A 12,500-nucleotide genomic window follows, 5' to 3' on the forward strand; every position below is an offset into this window, starting at 1 on the left:
ATATATATATATATATATATATATATATATATATATATATATATTTTATATATATATATATATATATATATATATATATATATATATATATATATATATATATATATATATTATATATATATATATATATCTATATATATATATATATATATATTATATAGATATATATATATATATATATATATATATATATATATATATATATATATATATATATATATATATATATATATATATATATATATATACATATAATCTTATTTGCAAATTTACAATTCAAACCAACATCCCAGAACATATATAAAGCCACGAATGGTTCAGCAATAACACGAAACCCGAGACGAAGACCATTTCTAAACCAGACATGGTCAGTCTTGGCAGCCATAAACCATCTCCACAAGAAAGCCGACTCCCACAATGCACCAGTTTTGTGATGGATTAGGATCGTACGTTTGTCGTAAAACTCTTGTACATCTGACAAGTTTATTTTTGTCGCCTCTCCCAGTGTCAATAGTTTGTGCTTCCTTTGATTTAAAATCTCCCTCCATGCGGTTCTTGTGTTGTGTTGTTGTTCATTTCTTAAATTTTTGTCGGTTTTCTATTTATTTGTTTAAATTGCCACATTTCATTTCTCCAGTCATATTTTCTAACTTTGTCTTTCTATCATATTTTCGAAATTTTCTCCCGTGCGTTTTTTCCGTCATCTCATTTCAGACTGCAGGAACAATTTTTTTTTTCTTCTTCTTCTTACGATTCTTTTGTTGGATTCTTGCTCTCACAATTATTCTCCGTCCCTCGAGTCATTCATCTCGCCATTCCTACTTTTCCCTCTTCTTTATTATCCTCTCCATTTCTTCCGAGTTCGGGTATCTTGCTTTTTATATATTTGATCCTTCCCATATTTTCATTCTCCCGCCTTTCGATATTTGAGAAACTTCTCGCTTCTTCTCGCTCTCTTCTCTCTCTCTTTCTCATTAAATATCTGATCGTCTTTCCACTGTATTTATCTTTCGTTTTCTTTTTTATTCTCTCTTCCCCTGCACATTTATGTCGTCGCTTTTCTCGCGTTTGTTCTGTTTCTCAAATTCACTAAAACTTTCTTCTTCTTATTCTTAGTCATTATCATTCTCATCATCTTCTTCTTTTCGATTTCTCGTACGAGTTTTTTCTTCTTTCATCGGATCTGAATCAAATTTGCTGATTGATCACAAACATCGTTCGTTCCAACATCTACTTGTCCAATAAGACCTTTTAGAAAATTAATTTCTTTCTCTGTCTTGACAATCATGTAACTCTGCATTTTGTTTGCATTTTTATCATAAATAAATAAATAAATAAAATATCACTTATCCTGTGAAACCTATTAGAACGCTAAACAAAATCTTTGTCTTAACAAGGATGCATATTTGCTGTCTAGTTACTTTTGCAAGAAATAAACCGGTATTTAATTTGGTGTAAAACCGCCAGAACGCCAACGTAAATTCCAGGAAGGCAGGAAAGGATATTAATGACATTCTCTGTTTTGACAATGTTGTAGTTTTGCTTTCGAATTGCTTTTAAAGTAAGTAAATTAATAGATACTTAATTTGGTGAAAAACCACAACACGCCAAAATAAATACCAGGAAGGAAGGCAGGAAAGAGAGAGAAGGTGGTAAAATGCAGACCACCAGACGATCTCTGCAGGGCCCTAAACAAAAGCAATGAGGAACTTTGACGTCTGATGGGAGAAGATCCCACCCGTAAATCAGAGCCATAGCTTGTTTACGAGTTTCTGAGGAGCCATTCGGAATCGATTCCTTTAATGCCCAGGAATTCTGGGCCAAGAAACGACGCCTTTTTACTTTCATTGGAGACGCCTCTGGGAAGCTTCTTTCATTTTCCTTTAGGGAGGAAGAGGCCGCTAGACCTAGGCTCCCTTCCTAATGGACAAATACCTTCATAGACGAAACCCATAGGGTGAGGGCACTAGACCTATCCCCTTTTCTGATCGAAGAAGCCAACCTCAGTCCTCTAATTATTAAGGACGGCATTTGCTTAACTAATTTTTCAGCTCAACTGAGTAATATCGGCTAATTGTTCTCAACGAGCTGGGAAATTTGACTGTCCAACACAGGAGTTGAATCTGGATTGCATCATGTAGTGGGTGAGGAGGTTACCAAATGCCACCAGAAAACTGTTCAGACTTACATGATGTACACACATATACGTACATATATAAATTTACATGTAATATGGAAACCTAGTGACTAAGAACGGCAGCCAAAGAACAGAGGGGCAGAAGAAGAATGGCTGACAGTTCACTGACAGGAACCAGTTGTTTGAAGGTCAAAGACTCAACCCAGAACCTATAATGTTGGGCACATCGTTTTTGAATTTTTTAACAGGTAAAAACTGCATCGAAATTTCTTAGGCCCAATCGAGTTTTCTGTACAGTATATAATACTGTATGATCCGCGGCCCATGAAACTTTCAGCCACGGCCTAGTGGTGGTTTGTCCGACAGCGTTGCCAGATGCACGATCATGGCTTAATTCAACCTTGAATATAATAAGACCTGCTCTGGCTAGAGGGCTGCAATTTGGTACGCTTGATGATTAAAGGGTGGGTGACGAACTTACCAATTTACAGCCCTCTGGACTCGGTAGTTTTGAAGGTCTAACTAAAAAGTTACCAAATTGTTCTATGCAATGCTTTGCGATGCCGGCTGTAAATAAATTTGAACTTAATAGACTCAAATAATCTGTTCTTTCATTTAATATATATATATATATATATATATATATATATATATATATATATATAATATATATATATATATATATATATATATATATATATATATATATATTATATATATATATATATATTATATATATATTATATATATATATATATATATATATATATATAATTGAAATTTCAAGGCTGCACGTTATAGACGGAGGCAATTTCATTAACCTCTCAACTCGAGCAACAACTAATCCCAGAAGGTCTCTTAAGAGAAACAGAATTTATGGTCTCGGGCAAAGAAATCCCATTTCCTTCCTTTCGTCTTCTCTGGAAGACCAGCCATTGCTATTATTCACTCTTAATTTTAGTAGGTGCCAAATAACCACTTGAAATTAAGCTTCTCTCTCTCTCTCTCTCTCTCTCTGTTGCCAATTGGTATGTGTTTCACCCTCCAAACTGGGTATAAGACTTACACAAAACGTGGACATTGGTTAAATTAGCCTATGTATTGAAAGTATATGTACATAAATATTAAAGCAATTTATCATTATTGCATTACTATGACAACTAGAATTCATGGAAACAGTTTATAATAATGCATCGACGTATGTGTGAAGCTCCACTAATGTGGCAATAATGATTTTGCCATTCTTAGCATGCAAACATTAAATGTTACATTTATTTCTGGCATACAGTTATTTAAAAAATCTAAATACATAATAGAGACTTAAATCAATGAAAAGTGCTAGCAAAAAAAAAAATATATTACCATAAATGTCATACTTCTATTGGTAATGATAATATTAATGATATCACCACCAGAAAACACTCTATCATACACTACTGCTAATGATATGATATCATATATTATCATTACCAATAGAAGTATGACATTTTTGGTAATTGGATATATATATATATATATATAATATATATATATATATATATATATATATATATATATATATATATATATATATATATATATATATATATATAATATATATATATATATATATCTATATATAATAATATATATATATATATATATATACATATATATATACATATATAGATATATATATATATATATATATAATATATATATATATATATATATATATATATATACATATATATATATATATATCCAATTACCAAAAATGTCATACTTCTATTGGTAATGATAATAGTAATGATATCACCACCAGAAACACTCCCACTATCATACACTAACTGCTAATGATAGTAATAACAATATCGCAAAACATAATGCAATATAAAAAAATCTACTCTTATTCGTAATGATCATGATAATATATAAAAACAATATGCCAATATTCATAAAAGTTACTAGTACTAAAAATCTATGATAATTCTATCCATAGTAATAGTACTACCATCAATAAAAAAGTATGCCATATAAAAACTATTAATAATAATAATAATAATAATAATAATACTATCATCACCAAAAAGTATGCCATACCATGTACTACTAATACTATATTAATAATGATAATAACATCGGAGCGTCACTCTTTCCTCACCTTCTGGAGGAAGACGAACACAACATTCCCTGGAGGAAGCCGTGTCCATAGGAACCTCAGATCTCTTTCTTTCCCAATGACGCTCCTAAGCCCTGTTGGGAGGCTGGTTACCGGCTTAGTGTCACACCTGGGGAGAGAGAGAGAGAGAGAGAGAGAGAGAGAGAGAGGAGAGAGAGAGTTTAGCTTAATACTACAATCATTTCCACATTTCCAGAAAGAAAAACAACAAAATCAGTCAGTTGTCTTGTTTCGTGGTTTAAGTGTAAAACATTTAGAAATCAATTGGATTATATCGATTATATCAATGATTATATGATTATATAATAATTGTGTATTTATGTAAGATGTTCATGAGTTAATTCATTTAACATGACGCCCTGTGGCTGGATTTGAACTGGAGTCTCTGTTTTATCGTGGATGACCATAGGCATTGCGCCGCCAGTTACTCGTACTAATGAATCAGTCGGTCTTCCTGTGAAGTCGTGAGTCTGATAACTATTAATTAATAGAACTGAGACTGAAGGTTTAAGTTTTTTTTTTGTTTTTTGACTTTTATACCTTGCATTCAACAAATTCTGAAACCTTGATACTGTATAAATATGAATAGGCCTATATAGCATACAATGAATACCTTGATGACTGATATATTGATATGAGTTTCAGATCATACAACCTATTTTGTGCTACATGTTTTGTGTTGTTTATATGAAATTGTATACTGCTCAAAACTCATGCGCTTACAATAATCCACATGGGGATTATGTAATCTGATGAAGCAAAGAAAATCAAGCTGATTGCAATCTCCCCTCCATCTGAAATAGGCCTATTCTTCACACCCGATCAAAGATTGAAAGCGTATTTTTAAAAATCTCTCGTTCTCTATCAAAAGTATTCATCATACACCAATTGGAGGGAAAAAACGCACTCAAGAAAATGCTTTCGTCTCTGTCAGATGAAAAAGAATGAGAAAATTATGGAAAATTCGCTTCCCTCAGTCTTTCCTGAAGAAGGCAGCACGTATATTCATGCAGTAACCAAAAGAGGTAAAAAAGGCAAATGTTGTTCAAAGTGCAGTAACATCCCTACCTGAATTCCCTCGTTCGTATGATTACTGTCATTATCACTTACTTAGCATAGGCCTAGTCCTGACTCCTAATTCAACAATTCCGTGACATTTACACTACTTTCTTGATATGCAAAGCAAATAATTAAAATTAGATACAGTGAAATTTGTTCACAGGTGGATTTACAATTGAAGGGACTGTAATGTTACATTTCTCAAAAACCTGCAAGAAAAATCTCGTAATTAAAAGACTAGCAGCCATTTGCTTAATGAACTTCATCAATCCTCCCGCCCCACCCCCCCCCCCCCAACAACACTCCATATCCCTGACTACTCAGACATTGTGCATGCCATGTTGGCCAAGAGCAGCTTTAAAGAAAACTGGGTATTTTAAAATATTGTCTCACCGACAAACGAAGCCTTAAAATGCATAAATATTATGTGTAGAGAGGATTTTCTGCTCAGAATGGCTTTTTCATTTATTTCCTGAAATATCTGCATAACTCGTGTTACACCCTGTGTATATATGTAATGAGGATATGATCCTCATTATTCATTTGGTAAACGTGTAACTCGAGCGTCAGGCAAACAACAAACAAATCTCTCTCGCCAAGCGACCGCTCTCTCTCTCTCTCTCTCTCTCTCTCTCTCTCTCTCTAACCACTCTAACAGGTAATCAAAATGAGAGAGTTGCATTATAAAATAAACGTTTATTAACAACGAAAAAGCAGCAAAACAATTAGGTCTCACAGACTAACTTAATTCAAGTTACCCCACTATCAAAATGTCTAAACAGTAATTAGTCACACCAAAATGTCTATATCCATCGGGACTTTCCTCAGTCCCCCATAGTTCCTTGCCAGAACCGTCTGTTTCAAAGACATAAGAACACCCCATAAGTACACACACAAGTTTAACAATCAGAGATTAAAGATTGAATATTCCCATAAAATGTCAAATAGGTAACAAGCCACTCTTTGGCTAAAACAGTTCAAAACTCACCCAAGCAGCCGGAATATTTCAAGCACTATATTATAAAGAGACTTCCGCTGAGCTTCCATGGCATCCTGTCTTTCTTCCAAAGACGCCTCTATGCAAAATCCCCCACAGACTTGGGTATCATACATTTTAAAAGGAAGAGGCGCACACACACATACGAATGCACATTTCAACAATGCCTCACATTACTGGCTACAACCAGTTTCCCAAAGGCACTTTGAGAAGAGTTCATAAACTGTCGTACATTGACTTGTCTTTCTATGCAGTTTTAATATCACGCCACCCACAGAAACCATTTATCAGCTTTTCTCAGGTCGTTGCTTCTCCACATTCCAATAGGTCACAGCAAACATATTGGCAATATATCATTAATCATAACCCTAGGCGTAATACGGCTCGGCCACTAACCAATGCTAGCTCCCGCCTAGCAAAATGGTCAAACACAACAGCTTATTATAATATAAAAAAACACATTGGCCGGCTTAAATAAAATATAAGTAATAACTGCATGTCTCTGGCATTATAAAATAAAGTCTGTTACGCTTTTATCTTCAAATAACACTAGAATTTTCTCTCATCTTGGATTCTTGAATATCCCTCTTTGCTTGTCTGCAACTTCCAAAACAGACTGTAGCTAACTGTAAGGAAGACGGAATGCCTCCCTCATTGTAGAAGACTTCTCACGACTTCTGCAGATCCCCAAAAGACACGCTGTTGAATTCAGTAGACTCTCGTGATCACCACGGACAAAACGACAGCAACCTCTCTGCACGGCTGGTGGACGTCTTGCTAGCATTGGGAAACGACTTTTTTGGTGTGTTAGTATGTGAGTCAAGTAATTGGTCAATCGAAAAAGAATTAACCCCAGACATACTACTTCTATCAAACAATGATCTCAAAAAGTCAGAAATACTAACTGAACGTCTCCCAATTAACTCCACTTAATATGACCACTAGACCATAAGTCATTATCACAACTCTCAAAGGAAAAAAAAATATCAAGTTCAAGTTCTCCAACTCAATTCTCCAAACTCACACATCAGCACACACACACCCAAAAAACTCACAGCAACTCCACGACTTCTGCACTCACATTTCAAACTCGAATGTTCTCATAAGTAAAAAAAAAAGGAAAAAAAAAAAAACAATGAGCCCAAGGGAAAAAAAAAATCACGTAACACGCCCAGACCCAAAAAATATTCTCTCAAGCTCTGATATCTGAACAACCCACAAAATCAGTAAAAATCTCCAATGTTTAACAGCAAAACCCCTTTACTGCTCAATAATTAAGTACAATGAAACTTAATGTCAAACTCCCATTTACGTAAATAACAACCCCGAAAAATTACATCTCCCGATAAATTACATCTCCCGTCCAAAGAGAAATGCTATTTAAGCTCAATCCCCAATTACATCTCTCATAGGAAAAGGAAGAAAAAAAAAACAAAAATAAAAAAAAAAGATAATCACAAGTAGATTTCCCCCATCACAAAATACATAATATACATATGCATAAATCCCCGCGTTTTTCCCAAGAAATGCCCCATGCAAAGTTACGGAATTTCTCGACATCGCAACTCTATCTACTGGACATGTCCAGAAAGCAAACTCTTACCCATGCGCTTTCGTGAAATGCTATTGTCAACATTTCCAGATATTGCAAAAACTCTGATCAATCACCACCATAAAAGGAAGGAAAATGGAAAACAGCCACCAGCGCTTTTGTCAGCAGAAAAAATCCACCTGCGGACATGTGCTCAAACAGCAGCATAAAAAATGTCTAGTCAGACACACAAGTTTGGAAACTAATGATTCTACAGAAAAAGGTCTAACTGACACATTTCACAAAATTAACTTCAGGATATGACTAATGTTTTCAAAAATTTGTCTTGAAGACGTATTCTCTCAACATGACATTGCCCAATTATATGCCTCCAAAAATAACACACTTGTGAACATAAAAAATGCACACATCTCCATAGGACTCGTAATGCAGTAATGCCACTCGCCTCAAAATAGTCCCGAAATAAAAAAGAAAGAACCACAGAAATCTTCTCTTTGCTCGAGAAAACCAAAACTCCAATAACCACAAAAAAGGGTCACCCGCCAAAGATTAATTCCACCTCCATACATAAACATGTGACACCATATTAATAAGAACACCACTCTGGTTATACAAATATTTCCTCCATTTGGTTTAGTAACCACATCCACATATTATTCACTCTTATTTCTCCAATAGCCATATGTTAATAAAAAAAATCACCACTCCAGGAATAAAGAATAATCACCTTTATTTCGGCAAATAAAAAATATTTACCTCTATTTCACCACTGCTCCATGTGGTATAAAACAAGGCTCCAAAAATATATATCTCCAAAAAAGGAATATAAAAAAAATGAAATCCTATCTCCAAAAAAATTTGCACTCAAAGCATCTAACTCACACACTCACAAATATTGCCCCATATATCTTCAAATATGTGTCTCTATTTGCAACACAGATGGCTGCAAAATAATTGAACTAAACATAGCTCATATCACCATTGGCAAATATCAAAAATGGCCAAAAATATATCTCCAATATATTATATCTCAAATTATAACTCCAAAATAATATACCTCAATTATATCTCCAAATAATATATCTCAATTCTCCAGAGAATAACTCAATGTTATAGTCAAAAACTATAAAACTCTCTCCATTTAGCATAACTGCTGAAAAAAGGCAAAAACTCGGCAAATAAAAACTGTCTAGGAAATTCTAGAAAAAATCACCAATGTGCCACAACTCATTATAACAGAACTCCAAATTCAAAGTGTCTTAGCCAAGACTTCTCCATATGCACTACCGACGGACCCATAGGACCCAACCAACTTAGAAACTTAGCCAAGTTTCCTATCTCTCACAATGTTGTCACAAATACAACAAAGGTATTGTGCAAGAAACTCACAATTTCTGGAACACAAATATCCAGAAAAAAAATGTAATGTCATTACGTATGCATTCAAAACCATGCAAAAAATTCTCCCGAAAATCTCACTGCAGCATCAAATAGCTGAAACACAAACACGTTCCCGAACTGAGATATTAAAAAATATTCACACCAACTGGAGAGAAAAAAATAAACTTAAATTCACCCATGATGAAAAAACTTGTGTCAGCGATGGCTAACTCCCAAAAAAGGAGAAAAGAAGAATCAACGGTATTGTTAACTATCTCTCGTGACTCGCGTATGTCAAGCAATTATCTGCTGAACTCATAAAAAAAGGAAAAAACTAAAATAATGTGTTGTTAGTTCCTCCCAAATTCAAAAAAGATTTCACCACCCTTGATAGCATTACAGCACCCACGTATTAGTATAAAAAAAAATCAGTATCAGAAATATCACTATCAGCAAAATCACCAAAAATTGCTATCATCAAAATCACCAGTATCAGTATAAAAAAAATATCACCGATGTTAATGCTTATCCATTCTCCAAAAATTCAGCAAAAAATTCAGCAAAAGTTCAGCAAGATTCAATACAATTCACCAAGATTCAGTCAGATTCATCAAGATTCAGCAAAACTCATCACTCGTGAATGACTGAAATATTCTCCAAAGTTACAAAAATTCAACAAATAACTACCCCCAAGATTTCTCCATTAATTCATTGTAATAATTCTCCATGAATAATTATCTGTAATAATTATAAAATAATCTCCCATGAAATATCTCAAATCTCTCGTAAAACAAGTCTCCCGCAATGATAATTATACTTAAGCAACCCTCCCGTGAAACATCTCATACAACAGTAATTATCAATAACAATAATAACTCTCCACAGTAATAATTCTCTTGCAAAGATCTCAAGTAAGGGTGTAATTCAAATTGCATACACCAGTAATGCTGACCCCCATGATATACCACCATTGCCACACAACACAGACACAACACCAATCATCGGCATTTCAAATAATCCCTCCAATAAAAAAAAAATAATAATAATCTGTGTATCCCCATTATATTTGTGTCTTCCGAGGCATAAGGAAAACATGCACCCATTCAATGCATTTCAATTCTCTTTTCTCTTCATTCACAAGAAAGAAAATCTCTTTTTTATTTCCTTTTCTCTTCATCCAAGAGAAAGGAAATCTCTTTTCTAAAAGAAACTCTACGGGCATTTCACTTCATCAACTAATCAATCAGCTGATGTCCTGGCATTGAAAAATCACTTTCAAGGGCAAATTCGTCTCTCGACACCCCAACAATTAATAAAAAGGAAGGAGGAGTTCACCCACACTGAGAAAAAAAAAGGTTTCACCCTCCCATTAGAACACCCCCCTTGAACGGGGTCTGAGTAACCCCCCAAGGTACACACTAGTACCCATCTCCTCTTAGGCAGGCCAGTAGTACCCTCCCCATGCACTATCCCTCGAGGCAGGCCATACTCCCCTTGCAATACCCCCTTAGGCAGGCAGTACCCGCCATGCAATGCCTTCCTGCGCTGGTTAGCAGAAATCTGCTGAGCCACTAAGAAATGGTGGGCGCTTTGTCTCCAAGCGAAATATGCTATCCAAGCACAGTTCGCATGCATAAAAACATCTTTATACACCCTTATATTAAACAAAGACGAATGCGTCTATTCTAAACACGCGCCAATAAAGAAAACACGTCACTTTGCTACTATGGGCAAAGAAAGAAAAAAATTTTTGACCTCTTAAACCCGTCTCAAAAAAGCCCCCAGGATTTAAAAAAAAACACACAGTAACACTTACATGTTCGAAATAAGAGAAAACTACCCCGGAATCTGCGTAGAATACGTAAATCTCGTCGGCACAATGCAAACGCGCTTGGCAAGAAGGCACCTGGAGGATCTCGGTACGGGCAAATTTGATGACTCTAATAGAATTTCTTTCCTCAGCCCACATCCCACGGATGGATATTTCTCTACCCCTTTCACTTAGCAACTGAGATATAACAATCCCCTCTACATTTAACTGGTCACCTATCTCTTCATTGGCGTTCCCAGGCATAAAAAAACAACTTTTATACCGCTTTTTTATCAGCTGCCACCACCTGTAATGAGGATATGATCCTCAATATTCATTTGGTAAACGTGTAACTCGAGCGTCAGGCAAACAACAACAAACAAATCTAAGTAACCAGCGGCTTGCGACCTTTCTTTCTCTCTCTCTCGCGCCAAGCGACCGCTCTCTCTCTCTCTCTCTCTCTCTTTCTCGCCAAGTGACCGCTCTCTCTCTCTCTCTCTCTCTCTCTCCACTCTAACAGGTAATCAAAATGAGAGAGTTGCATTATAAAATAAACGTTTATTAACAACGAAAAAACAGCAAAACAATTAGGTCTCACAGACTAACTTAATTCAAGTTACCCCATTATCAAAATGTCTAGACAGTAATTAGTCACACCAAAATGTCTATTATCCATCGGGACTTCCTCAGTCCCCCCATAGTTCCTTGCCAGAACCGTCTGTTTCAAAGACATAAGAACACCCCATAAGTACACATACAAGTTTAACAATCAGAGATAAGATTGAATATTCCCATAAAATGACAAATAGGTAACAAGCCACTCTTTAGCTAAAACAGTTCAAAACTCACCCAAGCAGCCGGAATATTTCAAGCACTATTATTACGAGACTTCCGCTGAGCTTCCATGGCATCCCGTCTTTCTTCTAAAGACGCCTCTATGCAAAATCCCCCACAGACTTGGGTATCATACATTTTAAAAGGAAGAGGCACACACGCACATACGAATGCACATTTCAACAATGCCTCACATTACTGGCTACAACCAGTTTCCCAAAGGCACTTTGAGAAGAGTTCATAAACTGTCGTACATTGACTTGTCTTTCTATGCAGTTTTAATATCACGCCACCCACAGAAACCATTTATCAGCTTTTCTCAGGTCGTTGCTTCTCCACATTCCAATAGGTCACAGCAAACATATTGGCAATATATCATTAATCATAACCCTAGGTGTAATATATATATAGTATATATATATATATATATATTTATATATATATATATATATATATATATATCTCTTACATAACCTCCAGATACAATTTTGGACTGAGAGTGAATTTCACTAACCGACGGAATAGCTATGAAAGCGAAGGCTCCATCATCCCCAGAGCAAACAAATTACC

This window comes from Macrobrachium nipponense, chromosome 34 (assembly GCF_015104395.2).
Source record: "Macrobrachium nipponense isolate FS-2020 chromosome 34, ASM1510439v2, whole genome shotgun sequence".
Lineage (NCBI taxonomy): Eukaryota > Metazoa > Arthropoda > Malacostraca > Decapoda > Palaemonidae > Macrobrachium > Macrobrachium nipponense.